This window comes from Corythoichthys intestinalis, chromosome 13 (genome assembly GCF_030265065.1).
Source record: "Corythoichthys intestinalis isolate RoL2023-P3 chromosome 13, ASM3026506v1, whole genome shotgun sequence".
Taxonomy (NCBI): domain Eukaryota; kingdom Metazoa; phylum Chordata; class Actinopteri; order Syngnathiformes; family Syngnathidae; genus Corythoichthys; species Corythoichthys intestinalis.
The window spans coordinates 18,200,887-18,215,511 of NC_080407.1; the positions used below are offsets into that span (position 1 = coordinate 18,200,887).

The 14,625-nt window shown below is 39.3% G+C and overlaps 1 protein-coding gene across 2 annotated transcripts in view; it reads left to right on the top strand.

Moving 5' to 3' along the window:
• Nucleotides 1-14,625, top strand: part of slc37a3 (solute carrier family 37 member 3) — a 77,716-nt gene that overhangs the window by 38,497 nt on the left and 24,594 nt on the right. The window lies entirely within an intron of this gene.

Sequence of the window (14,625 nt, forward strand, 5' to 3'; positions counted from 1 at the left end):
AAAAACATATCGACTCTTGGCGGGAGAATATCGATAACCATTTGGGCCACAAATTATCACGATATATCATCTTTTAGATATATTGTCACACCCTGATGTCAAATAGTTTAAAATTTTACCGCGCTTTAAAAAGGATTGAACACGCCGGCGTGATCATAGGACTTCCAATTGCAAGTTTGTCTGTCGTCACTGTTTTGTCAGGTGTTATTAGTATATTGGAGTCATGTGATTTTTTTAGCTAAAGTAGACACTAATGGAAACTAATTTTTCCCCAAACACTGACACCTTTTTAAAACCATTTATGGACTCTCGCCGGGAGCATATCGATAACCTTTTGGGCCACAAAGTATTGCGATATATCACCTTTTAGATATATTGTCACACCCTGATGTCAAATATTTTAAAATTTTACCGCGCTTTAAAAAGGATTGAACACGCCGGCGTGATCATAGGACTTCCAATTGCAAGTTTGTCTGTCGTCACTGTTTTGTCAGGTGTTATTAGTATATTGGAGTCATGTGATTTTTTTGAGCTAAAGTAGACACTAATGGAAACTAATTTTTCCCCCAAACACTGACAACTTTTTAAAACCATATATGGACTCTCGCCGGGAGCATATCGATAACCTTTTGGGCCACAAAGTATCGCAATATATCACCTTTTAGATATATTGCCACACCCCTGATAACGTTAGTTGAACTGTGAAAAAATGTAGCGAAGTAGTGACGCAATCACGCGAAATTAAAATGGGCGGGGCCAACTTCACTGATGTAGCATAAGATGCTACCTCTAATGTCGCAGGTTCAATTCCTGGTCACTGCAGAGTGAGTGCAATTCTTTGTTACTTCCGCCAGCTTAGTATACTCGTGTTGTGGTGAGAATACAGATGCGCCGCAATCGCTCGCCACACACACGCTTGTCACTTTTAAAACACATGGGCGGCACACAGATAAAACCATTTCCTCCTCTCCCACATTTATCATCACATGTGAGTCAACATTGATGATGTATTAGCTTTGTGTTTCTATTTTTAGTGGCCGCTTTTCTCAAACACGCTGAAACCTGTGAAGGAATCTGAGCTTTTAGCCAGATTGCCAGAATCACAAGCCGAACAGTCAGACGCGCGCTGACGCAGCTCCAACGACTCGGGCCAGCGAGACTCGACAACCCGGCCAAAAGGCCAAACTCCGCACCTTCACTTTAGTCTTAACCCTGGTAAATCTGGTTAAAAAAAAGTTGACAATTTATTCAGCTCGACAGTGATCAAACGGCAAGGCAGAACAGCAACAGACCCAGGTGAGGAGGCAAACCAACCAGTCGCCAAATCACAAGTCAACAAAAGGTTCCAGAGAAAAAAAATGACAATTTGTTTAACATTGTCTTTTTGAAGGCTCTCGCGGGGTGGGCCATGGGCAGGAAGAGGGGTGTGTTTGGGTCTTCTTCTGTTGCAGATTTGGGCGGTCGTGTGTCACCGTTGCTGGGTCACGGTTAATGGGGCAACTGAGGTGGGAGGTTTGGCGCTATCTGATATCAACGTCCCCACAATGTAACTAAATCAACAGGATATATATAAATATAGTGTGAAGCGCTTTGAGCGCCTTGAAAGGTGGAAAAGCGCTATATAAGTATAACACCATTTACCATTTACCATATATATATTATATTATATTATGTATATAAATAATATTAAAAAATAATAAAATATAAATAAATATATAAAATAAATTAATAAATAATAATAATAATAATAATTAAATATAAAATGAAAATAAAATTAATAATAATATAAAAAAATATAAATAATATATATTATATATATATATTAAATATAAAAAAAATACATCTGATATAAATAGGACATGTCCCCAAATCAACAGGAAGTGACCTTATATTGGTAGGACATGTCCCAAAAATGTCCCCACGTCAATAGGAAGTGACCTGATATCAGTAGGACATGTCCCCAAAATGGCCCCAAATCTACAGGAAGTGACCTGATATCAATAGGACGTCCCCAAAATTTCCCAAAATCAACAGAATGTGACCTGATATCAGTAGGATATGTCCCCAAATCAACAGGAAGTGTCCCGATATCATCAGGTAATCTCCCCAAAATGTTCCCAAATGAACAGGAAGTGATCCTATATCAATAGGACATGTCCTCAAAATGTCTAAATCAACAGGAAGTGACCTTATATTGGTAGGACATGTTCCAAAAATGTCCCCAAGTCAATAGGAAGTGACCTGATATCAGTAGGACATGTCCCCAAAATGTCCCTAAATCAACAGGTTGTGACCTGATATCAATAGGACATGTCCCCAAATCAACAAGAAGTGACCTGATATCAATAGGACATGTCCCCAAAATGTCCCTAAATCAACAGGATGTGACCTGATATCAATAGGATATCTCCCCAAATCAACAGGAAGTGTCCCGATGTCATCAGGTAATCTCCCCAAAATTTTCCCAAATCAATAGGAAGTAGTGATGCACTATAATGCATTTTTCAGCCGATACCGATAACCGATAATTTCCTCCTCGTTCCAACCGATAACAGATAATGTCAAGCCGATAATTTTATTAAAGATTTATGTAAAATTTTAAAGTATACACAAGAGAAAATATTGCTGTGCAAAAATAATATTGCTCTTTTTTTTTTTCAACATCAAATGTGAACAAGTAGTAGTAGTAGTAAATTTCAACATCTAAATAAAGACAGATTGTCTGACATTGTGTAATGGTAAACTTTTGGCAACAATTACTTACAGAGTAAATACATAAGTTGCACAAAAATGGCTTTAAAAGTATGCCATTCCTAAAGTATAACATTACTACACAGCAAAAACACAGCTCCTTAAGACTAGTTAAAGTCCCTTGTTTTCAGTGTAAATCTATTGGAAATAAGTTAAATTAACTGCCAGCACTTCAAGTATATTTCACTCAGATTTCTTGAAGAAAAATGGCCAGCTGAAAATAAGATTAACAGCCTTATTTTAAGCAATAAATTATTATACATAATCCTAAAAAAAAAAAAAAACTTGTCAGAAATGTTCTTTATTCAAGAATATGTATGGTTCAAAACATTATTTGAAAGCAATTTTTTCTTGATTTAGGTGAAAATGACCTTATTTTTTTAGATGTTTGGGCTTAATAAGAACAAATTGCAATATTTAGTTCAAGTAAGTGGAATAATCTGGCGCATTCAACTAGTCTTCAACACTCAAACAAGATGGGGAAAATTATTTGACTGGATTTAAGAAGAATGATCTGATTAAGACGTCATAAATTTAAAGCGTACTGAATGCATTACTGACTGGATGACTTCTTTGTGTCGTTTGGTGCATGTTACAGTTATCAACTAACCACTGTGCCGTCATGATAAACATGGTTTGTTGACATCACCTGTGTAAATGTCCGTGGTAAAACTGATGTGATCGGCATGTCTTTCACGAAGAATCGTGGTCGTATAAACTGCATTATTTTTTCATCCAGGGATTTAGCTATCGGGTCATTTCGGGAATTTCCTCCCGCCTGTGCCCTTCAGTCCGCCCGGCTGCCAAATTAGCACCCGCGCCAGGCCTCTGTCTTGAACCGGAGTGGCGGCGGCAGCTAAGTTCGTACCGGATATCCGGCCGGCTCGCTGCGGCGCATTCGGTGCATGGCTCTGCTCTCATCCTCTACCCGCCTAGGGCGAGGCGGCGGCGGCCTGCCGGACCGGCGGGCTCCGTCGGAAGACAGCTACTTGTCAACTATCGATCTCGTGAGGTGTTTAGCCATAGATGGGAGTTTACCACTCGCTTTGGGCTGCATTCCCAAACCCCCCGACTCCGGGAGGACCGCAGCGTCTCTGTATCGTCACAAGCCCCGTAGCTTCCTTTATAGTTTATTTGTTAACAATAGCTTTAGCATTCGTGCTAGCAGCAGCCTCATATTCGTTCCAAAAATCATTGTGATGCAGTTTTAAATGGCTGCTGGGTTAGTGCTAGTGGTGTTCAATGAGGACGCTTTCTTTAGGCCTTGAGGAACTGTTTTGTAGATGGCGAGAACATCGTTTATTTCATTTCACACACGGGAAAAGCAACGCACGCTAGTGAGAGCGCCTCAACACTGATGTGTAACACCGCCTCCTCTATGACGCCGTACTCCTAAACCCCTCCTCCCACAGGGGCTTCAGAGAGGGGAGGGGTTGAGCAGGCGGCAGTGAAGAAGTGGAGAAAACTGCTTGGTTGCGCACATTTGGAGGCTAAATCAAGTAGATAATTATCGGATTGCATTATCGGTTGGTTTTTTTATTATCTGTATTATCTGTGTGACGTCATAATTGCCATTATCGGCCGATAATTATCGGTAGCCGATATTATCGTGTATCTTTAATAGGAAGTGATCCTATATCAATAGGACATGTCCTCAAAATGTCTAAATCAACAGGAAGTGACCTTATATTGGTAGGACATGTCCCAAAAATGTCCCCAAGTCAATAGGAAGTGACCTGATATCAGTAGGACATGTCCCCAAAATGTCCTCAAATCTACAGGATGTGACCTGATATCAATAGGACATGTCCCCAAATCAACAGGATGTGAACTGATATCAGTATGACATGTCCCCAAAATGTCCCTTAATCAACAGGATGTGACTTGATATCAGTATGACATGTCCCCAAAATGTCCCCAAATCGACAGGAAGTGACCTAATATCATTACGACATGTCCCAAAATTAACTGGAAGTGTCCTGATATCATCAGGCAATCTCCCCAAAATGTTCCCAAATCAACAGGAAGTGATCCTATATCAATAGGACATGTCCTCAAAATGTCTAAATCAACAGGAAGTGACCTTATATTGGTAGGACATGTCCCAAAAATGTCCCCAAGTCAATAGGAAGTGACCTGATATCAGTAGGACATGTCCCCAAAATGTCCCTAAATCAACAGGATGTGAGCTGATATCAATAGGACATGTCCCCAAATCAACAGGAAGTGTCCTGATATCATCAGGTAATCTCCCCAAAATGTCCCCAAATCAATAGGATGTGACCTGATATCAATAGGACATGTCCCCAAATCAACAGGAAGCGTCCGGATATCATCAGGACATCTCCCCAAAAATGTCCCCAAACCAACAGGAAGTGACCTGATATCAATTGGACATGTCCCCAAAATGTCCCTAAATCAACAGGATGTGACCTGATATCAATAGAACATGTCCCCAAAATGTCCCCTAACCAACAAATAGTGACCTGATATCATCAACACATGTCCCCAAAATATCCCCAAATCAACAGGAAGTGACCTGATATCAGTAGGTCAGGTCCCCAGAATGTCCCCAAATCAACAGCATGTGACCTGATATCAGGCAGGAAGAGAGGTGTGTTTGGGTCTTCTTCTGTTGCAGATTTGGGCCGTCAAGTTCGTGTGTCACCGTTGCTCATGGTTAATGAGGCAACTGAGGAGGGAGGTTTGGCGCGCCTCACCGTCTGAGAGGCGCTGAGCTATCAAACTTTGAGTTCTTTTTGTTATCGGGTGTTGTGGTAGTACAAGACGTCCCGCCATTTGTTCTGGACAGTCCTGAAGAGCTGATTGCGGGTTTTGGTGTTGCAGACGTGGGCTTGTAGATGTCTTGTCTATCACATGGTAGTCAGCGTCAACCTTGCTAAGTCAGCTACATGACGCAGGCTTCCGTGGTCAGAAGGCGTCATGTATCTCTTATGCCCTATGTTAAATATATTCTGCTTGTTTTCCTTAAACTGTGATGTAAATGCTAATTATTTTATAAAAACATGGACTGCTCTGGTTTCAGTGCCATTGACTGTTGAGTCAAAATGAATTTTACGTCGAGCGCTGTCACTGGCAGCCAGATTTATTTATTTATTTATTTTTTTCATTTGCCAGAGAAGCAGTGGCGCTACCAATTTCACCAACTCCATTATACCAATCAGACTCAAACTTGCCATTCTGTGATCACGCCGGCGTGTTCAATCATTTGGCTTGTTTAAAGCACCATAAAAAAAAAAAGTATTTGACAGAAAGCGCTGCCGTCATCATGAGTCGAAAGCGCAGATTTTTACCTCTCTGCCAGTTTTTGCTTGTCACTGATTGACCACCAAAAAAAACAGAGATATGATCCTTTTAATTTCATAATAGGATCTATGAAGGTACTGTTCACTATTCAAAATATGAACTGTTTTTTCCACTAGAGGGCACTCATGCTCTTTGGACGAATTCAGTTCTACATATTTTTTTTCCTCTTGCCAAACTCGATGAAATTTTTGTTGTATTTCTTTGGCTTAATGCAGCTATGTACCGTAATTTTCGGACTATAAGGCGCACCTGACCATAAGCCGCCACCCACCAAATTTGACACAAAGACACCATTTGTTCATGCATAAGCCGCACTGGACGATAAGCCGCAGCTGTCCTCACTGTATTATGGGGTATTTACACTAAAAGATCTTAACCGGTAGCACTTTATTTGACGGCCGCATCTTAACACCAAATGAACCACCGTGAAGCTTTGAACCGATTGGCTGCAAAGCTTCATTGCTTCAAGAAGCTTCATTTGGAGGCCGGCGTCTCCCCCACGTGAATCACTTGGGGGAGACGTCAGCCTCAGCTGCCACTTGCTGTCAACGCTGTTGTTCTCCAGCATGCCTCCTAGCATGCATTGCAGCGCTACAGATGTAAATAACAATCAAAATTCATGTTTCGTGCTTATTATTTTTTCAGTTACTGTTCCAGTTGTTGCATTAATTGCTAGTTATGGTAGTTAGTAACACTATATTTGACAGCGGCATCATAAGAATGTCATTAGGCCAAATGAACCACCATGAAGCTTTGAACCAATTGGCTGCAAAGCTTCATTTGGCCACGGAGACAGTCAACCTCTGCTGCCACCTGCTGTAGACACTATTGTCCTCCAACATGCCTCCTATCATGCATTGCAGTGTAACAGATGTAAATGACAAACAAATTTCATGTTCTGTGCTAATTATTTCTTCAGTTACTGTTCCAGTTGTTTCATTAATTGCTAGTTCTGGTAGTTAATAACACTTTATTTGACAGTGGTGCCAAAAGACTGTCATAAGACCATCATAATTATGATATGACACTTCCATGAGCATGAATCAATGCTTACGGCAGATATGATTTTGTGTCCTCCGGCAAATTATCTCACTTTTAAATGGATGTAAAAGATCCGAGCTGGACATAAATGGAGTTAGTGACATAATTTGCCAGATGACACTGAATGACATCTGCCATATGCATTCATTCATGTCCATTATAGTGTCATACTATAACTAGAAACTGCAATTTCGGGAGAAATTACACCTGGGTCTTTCCCCAGTGGAGATACAGATCTTAGCCCCACTCAGGTGTAGCAATAGAATGGACAATAATGCCAGTCAATGGAATTAAACAAAGTAAACGCCGTTAGAAATGATTGGGAGAATTGGACGTCCATGTCCGTCAATGGCAGCAACCTCCATAATCGTCAATGCAATCGGTGACATTTGGGGTACACATCCTATTGATATCTGGTCATTTCCTGTTGATTTTGGATGAGAAAAAAATCCCATTGAAAATGAATGGGAAAAAATTTGGACGTCCATGGACGTCAATGGTATCAACTTACATAGGCGTCAATGGAATCCAAGTACATTGGCATTAATAGAATGAAAAAACATGGTTAAATGCCATTAGAAATGAATGGGAAATTTGGACGTCCATAGCCGTCAATGGCGGCACCCTTCATAAGCGTCAATGGAATTGGGGAAGTTTGGGGGACACGTCCTATTGATATCTAGTCATTATCTGTTGATTTGGAGAAAAAAAAAAATCCCATTGAAAATGAATGGGAAAAAATTTGGACGTCCATACTATAATTATGACTGTCTTAAATCAACAAATAAGCCGCACTAGACTATGAGCCGCAAGATTCAAAATGAGGGAAAATAGTAGCGGCTTATAGTCCGAAAATTACGGTAACAGTTTGTAGTACTGTAAATCAATATATAGATAACTTTGTGCTGAGAAAAAATTATCACTTTAAAAAATCCAAACATCGTAAGCAGTTATTCACAATGTTACTTGTGACTTGAATGTTCTTTTCACTAAATCATTTTTTACTTGTACTTGAGAACATTTTTTGGATGACTATTACTCTTACTTCAGAATTGAAATTTGAATTTTGGGCTACTTGACCCACCTCTGTTTAGCAGTTTGGCTTGATAATTGTTCACTGTTTTGTGCATTTTTTAGTCTTTCATTAAGAACTTTGTTGGCATACTTTTTTGTCCACTTATCATTTGACATAACAAATGTTCACTCGTTTTCTGTATGAGATTAGAACTCAATGAGCTTTTCATCAACCTGACTAAGATTAATGGACAGAGACAATAGGGAAAGCAGGGCGAGCCACTGATACCGTGACTAATGGTGGCGTAATAACAGCGTGGATACACATGAACACGTGCAGTTGAAGACTACTAGTAGACAGTGGGGCGTCCGGAGTGACGCACCCTCATCAGGCCTGCGAAGTCGATGTGTGTGGCCCGAGTTGATTCCTCATCCTTGTCTGTGAACTTTTGCCCAGTCTCCTTTTTTTTTTTTTTTTTTTTTTTTTTTTTTTTAAAGCTATGAATGGAGGACAAACATACGCCTGAACAAGGGTCAAGCAAATGATCCGTGAGCATTTTTTATTAGCATTAGCTTTGATAGCTTCAATATACCGTTTTAAAATGGTGTCAGTGTTTAAAAACTGAAAGAAAGAGGTCTTCCACGATAATATTGTGTACTGCAGGGGCAGACTTGGAGGGGGGGACCTGGGAGCCAGAACTTATTCGGAACTGTGGATTTACAGTACCACAAAAATGAGAACTGTAACCTGATCAAATTATACATGTAGGACTTTTAATTCAAAAATTCTAAATTTTGACCCAGCAAAAATGCATCGTTTTGAGTATGTCAGTAGTCAGAGAGGTTGTACTTCTAATACTCACCAACCTTGGCTGCAATTTATTCAGAACTGTGGATTTACAGTACCACAAATATGAGAGCTGTAACCTGATCAAAGTATACATGTTACAAAAATGTATAGTTTTGAGTATGTGAGTAGTCAGCAGAGTCCACTACGAATATTCACTACCCATGGCTGAAACTTACACAAAATTGTGGATTTACAGTACCACAAAACTGACAACTGTAAGCTGTAATCAGATCAAATTCAACATGTAGGACTTTTAATTCAAATTTGTTCTATGTTTGTACTGTAAAAATGCATCGTTTTGAGTATGGGAGGAGTCAGAGAGGTCTACTACTAATATTCACCAACCTTTGCCAGAACTTATTCAGAACAGTACCACAAAAATGAGAACTGTAACCTGATCAAAGTATGCATGTAGGACTTTTAATTCAAAATTTCAAAATTTTGGTACATTAAAAATGAGTAGTTTTCAGTATGTGTGCAGTCAGCTGAGTTCACTATGAATACTCACCAACCTTGGCCAGAACTTATTCAAAATTATGGATTTACAGTACCACAAAAATGAGAACTGTAACCTGATCATAGTATGCATGTAGGGCTTTTAATTGGAACTTATTCAAAATTGTGGATTTACAGTCCCACAAAAATTCAATTCAATTCAATTTTGCATGTAGGGTTTTTAATTGAAAATATCAAAATTTTGGCACATTAAAAATGCATATTTATGAGTATGTGAGTAGTCAGCAAAGTCCATTACAAATATTCACCAACCGTGGCCGGAACTTATTCAAAATTGTGGATTTACAGTACCACAAAAATGAGAACTGTAACCTGTTATCAGCTTAAAGTCAATATGTTGGACTTTTGATTCAAATTTATTTGTTCAGTAAAAATGCATAGTTTTGAGTATGGGATTAGTCGGAGAGATCTACTACTAATATTCACCAACCTAGGCCAGAACTTATTCAGAATTTTGGATTTACAGTACCACAAAAATGAGAACTGTAACATGTAATCTGATCAAAGTTGTCATGTAAGACTTTAATTTCGAATTTGTGATAGATTTGTAATGTAAAAATGCATAGTTTTGAGTTTTGGAGTAGTCAGAAAGGTCTACTCCTAATATTCACCAACCTTGGCCAGAACTTATTTCAGCACTGTGGAATTACAGTACCACAAAAATGAGAACTGCAACCTGATTAAAGTATGCATGTAGGACTTTAAATTCAAGTTTGCGATATATTTGTAGTGTAAAAATGCATAGTTTTGAGTATGACAGTTGTCAGAGATGTCCTTTACTAATTTTCACCAACCTTGGCCAGAAGTTATTTAGAACTGTGGATTTACAGTACCACAAAAATGAGAACTGTAACCCCATCAAAGTATGCATGAAGGATTTTTAATTCAAAATTTCTAAGTAAAAATGCATAGTTTTGAGTATGTGAGTAGTCAGCGGAGCCCAATACGAATATTCACCAACCTTGGCTGGAACGTATTCAAAATTGTGGATTTACAGTCCCACAAAAATGAGAACTGTAACCTGTAATCTGATCAAAGTTGACATATAAGACTTTTAATTGAAATTTGCTCTATGTTTGTACTTTAAAAATGCATCGTTTTGAGTATGGAAGTAGTCAGAAAGGTCTACTACTATTATTCACTGAGCTTGGCCAGAACTGTGGATTTACAGTACCACAAAGATGGAAACTGTAACCTGATCAAAGTATGCATGTCGGACTTTTAATTTAAAATTTCTAAGTTTTAGTACATTAAAAATGCATCGTTTTGAGTATGTGAGTAGTCAGCGGCGTCCACTACAAATATTCACCAACCTTGGGCAGAACTTATTCAGAACTGTAGATTTACAGTACCACAAAAATGAGAACTGTAAACTGATCAAAGTATGCATATAGGACTTTTAATTCAAGTTTGCGATATATTTGTACTGTAAAAATGCATAGTTTTGAGTATGAGAGTACTCAGACACGTCCTTTACTAATTTTCACCAACCTTGGCCAGAATTTATTCAAAACTGTGGATTTACAGTACCACAAAAATGGGAACTGTAACCCCATCAAATTTTAATTCAAAAGTTCTTAATAAAAATGCATAGTTTTGAGTATGTGAGTAGTCAGCGGAGTCCAATACGAATATTCACCAACTTTTGCCGGAAGTTATTCAAAATTCTTGATTCACAGTACCACAAAAATGAGAACTGTAACCTGTAATCAGATCAAAGTCGATATGTAGGACTTTTAATTCAAATTTGCTATATATTCGTACAGTAAAAATGCATAGGTTTGAGTATGTGAGTAGTCAGCGGAGTCCACTACGAATTGTGGATTTAAAATACCACAAAAATTAGAACTGTGAACAGATCAAGTCAAAGTTCTCCAGCTCCACATATGCGAAGAGAAATATTCCACCGAGGGAATGGAAATCTGAGGGGGTCAACTCTGTCGGACTGGAATTGATTTAAAGGATAATTACCATCCACAATAACTCGCCTGTCGGTTTGAGCTGAAGCACAGGTGTATCGCAGAGATGCGGTCTGGGACCGTTTTAAGTTTTTGGCATCTTGCCACGTGTCCGCACACACATAAACGCGCCAGACAGCACCCCCTAGAACTCGAATGAGTAATCTGTCATCAGCTGTCAACACTTGTCTCTGGCATCGATTTCCTTTTTGACAAGATCGCCCCACGCGTCACCACTTTCCCACCTGGGGGAGCCGTGACATTTGATTTGTGGACCACTGACAGATTTACTTCGCTTAACCAGACTGTTTTTCCTATACACATAGATTACATATGTAAACAGAATTACCCTTTAGGTACCACTAAACACCCACCCAAGTGACCAATATTGTGTTTGCTAAGAAATCGTATGTACATAAGATACTACAAAAAAAGCACAAGTGACATTTACAAACGCGTATCAAGGAAAATACTTTCATAAAATATTGTTATATGGGACTTTGCATTGCAAATATCTGATATCAACTGGATATGTCCCCAAAATGTTCCCAAATCAACAGGATGTGACCTGATATCAGTGGGACATGTCCCCAAAATGTCCCCAAATCAACAGGATGTGACCTGATATTGGTATGACATGGCCCAAAAATGTCCCCAAATCAACAGGAAGTGACCTGATATCAGTAGGACATGTCCCTAAATCTACAAGATGTGACCTGATATCAATAGGACATGTCCCCAAAATGTCCCTAAATCAACAGGATGTGACCTGATATCAATAGGACATGTCCCCAAATCAACAGGAAGTGTCCTGATATCATCAGGACATCTCCCCAAAATGTCCCCAAATCAACAGTAAGTGACCTGATATCAATAGGACATGTCCCCAAAATGTCACCAAATCAACAGGAAGTGACCTGATATTAGTAGGACGTGTTCCCAAAATGTCCCCAAATCAACAGGAAGTGACCTGATATTATCAGGACATGTCCCCCAAAATGTCCCCAAATCAACAGGAAATGACCTGATATCAATAAGACATGTCCCCAAAATGTCCCCAAATCAACAAGTAGTGACCTGATATCATCAGAACATTTCCACAAATCAACAGGAAGTGACCTGATATTAGTAGGACGTGTCCCCAAAATGTCTCCAAATCAATAAGTAGTGATCTGATATCTTCAGGACATGTCCCCAAAATATCCCCAAATCAACAGGAAGTGACCTTGATATCAGTACATGTCCCCAAAAGTCCCCAAATCAACAGGAAGTCACCTGATATCAATAAGACATGTCCCGAAATCAAAACGTAGTGACCTGATATCATTAGGGCATGTCCCCAAAATGTCCCCAAATCAACAAGTAGAGACCTGATATCAATAGGACATGCCCCCAAAATGTCCCTTAATCAACAGGATCTGACCTGATATCAGTATGACATGTCCCCAAAATGTCCCTTAATCAACAGGATGTGACCTGAAATCAGTATGACATGTCCCCAAAATGTCCCCTAATCAACAGGAAGTGACCTGATACCAGTAGGACATGTCCCCAATATGTCCCCAAATCAACAAGTAGTGACCTGATATTTTCAGGAAATGGCCCCAAAATATCCCCAAATCAACAGGGTGTGACCTGATATCAGTATGACATGTCCCCAAAATGTCCCCAAATCAACAGCATGTGACCTGATATCAATTGGACATGTCCCCCAAAATGTGACTAAATCAACAGAATGTGACCTGATATCAATAGGACATGTTCCCAAATCAACAGGAAGTACCCCCGAAATGTCCTCAAATCAACAGAAGGTGTCCCTGAAATGTTCCTAAATCAACCTGGGCGGGTCTAAAATCTGTGTCTCCCCACAGCAAGGTCCCATATTAATTACTCCAGAAATTGCAGTTTCTAGTTATTAATAGAAGGATCCTCACCGACACCACTACGTAATTGATGGAAATAAATGTGATATTTATTGGAGCTTTCAGGGTGGCAGTTGCCACCTCATGCCCCCTGGTGGATCCGCCCCTGTTCACAACATAAACAACATCAAAAATAGCCAATAACAACAAAAATACTCAGTAATACTTCAAATACAAAAGTATATATTTTAAAGAACGCCAACAGTTTTTCCCTAAGTAAATGTAATATGTTTCTGCACCATATAAACAGGTTTTAATAGCAATTCTGGCACTTTTGTAAAAATGTGACAGGGTCAAATCGACGTTTTTGGAAGAAAACAAGGTTTATTACCTTGAAATAGGATTGAAAGTGTGAGTATTTAATAATAAATGTGTTTTTGGATTCTCTAAAATAAAAGATTGAGAGAATGATGGCATTAAACTGTGCTGTTGATGCGCTATCACAAATGGTATACTACTGCCCTCTAGTGTATAAGAATAGAAATTATAAAACCGTTTTATTGATGGTAGCTTAGTTTGCATGTAAAAGCTAAAAAAACAAAAAATGGCAAGTCAAAACGCTATATGTGCTGCACTTGACAAAACAAGTCAAAAAAGTTTCAGTTCAGTTGTTGCTAAAAACACCTTGTTTTGCCAAAATTTGCCAAAAACATTCACATTCATTTCTAATGGCCCAATTTTCCCATTCATTTCCAATGGCCCTATTCGCCACCCATTTCAATAGCGCAGAAACTACCAATGTCCACAAGAAGGGATCCTGAAATGCCCCGAAATCAACAGGAAGTGACCCAATATGAAGTGGAAGTGAGCGTGAAATTCCGCCAAATAAACAAACCCAACAGCAAAAGACTCAAAATGTGCAGGAAGTGACTCGAAGTCAACAGGATGTTACCCAGAAATGCGCTAAAATCAACAGGAAGTGACCGATGAACAGTAAGTAAATCCGGAAATTGCCCCGAAATCAACATGAAATGACTCCAAATGTACAGGAAGTGACCCAAAATTTAGCAGGAAGTCACCCATGAGCAGGAAGTGATCAGTAAATGCCCCAAAATTGAAAGGAAGTGAGCTGAAATCAAGGGAAGTGACCCATACATGCTCCAAAACCAATAGGAAATGACCCAAAAGAGCCCCAGAGTCAACAGAATGTGATCCGAAACCAACAGGAAGTTACCCAAAATCAACAGGAAGTTCCCCCGAAATGCCCTAAAATCAACAAGGAGCGACCGATGAGCAGGTAGTGACC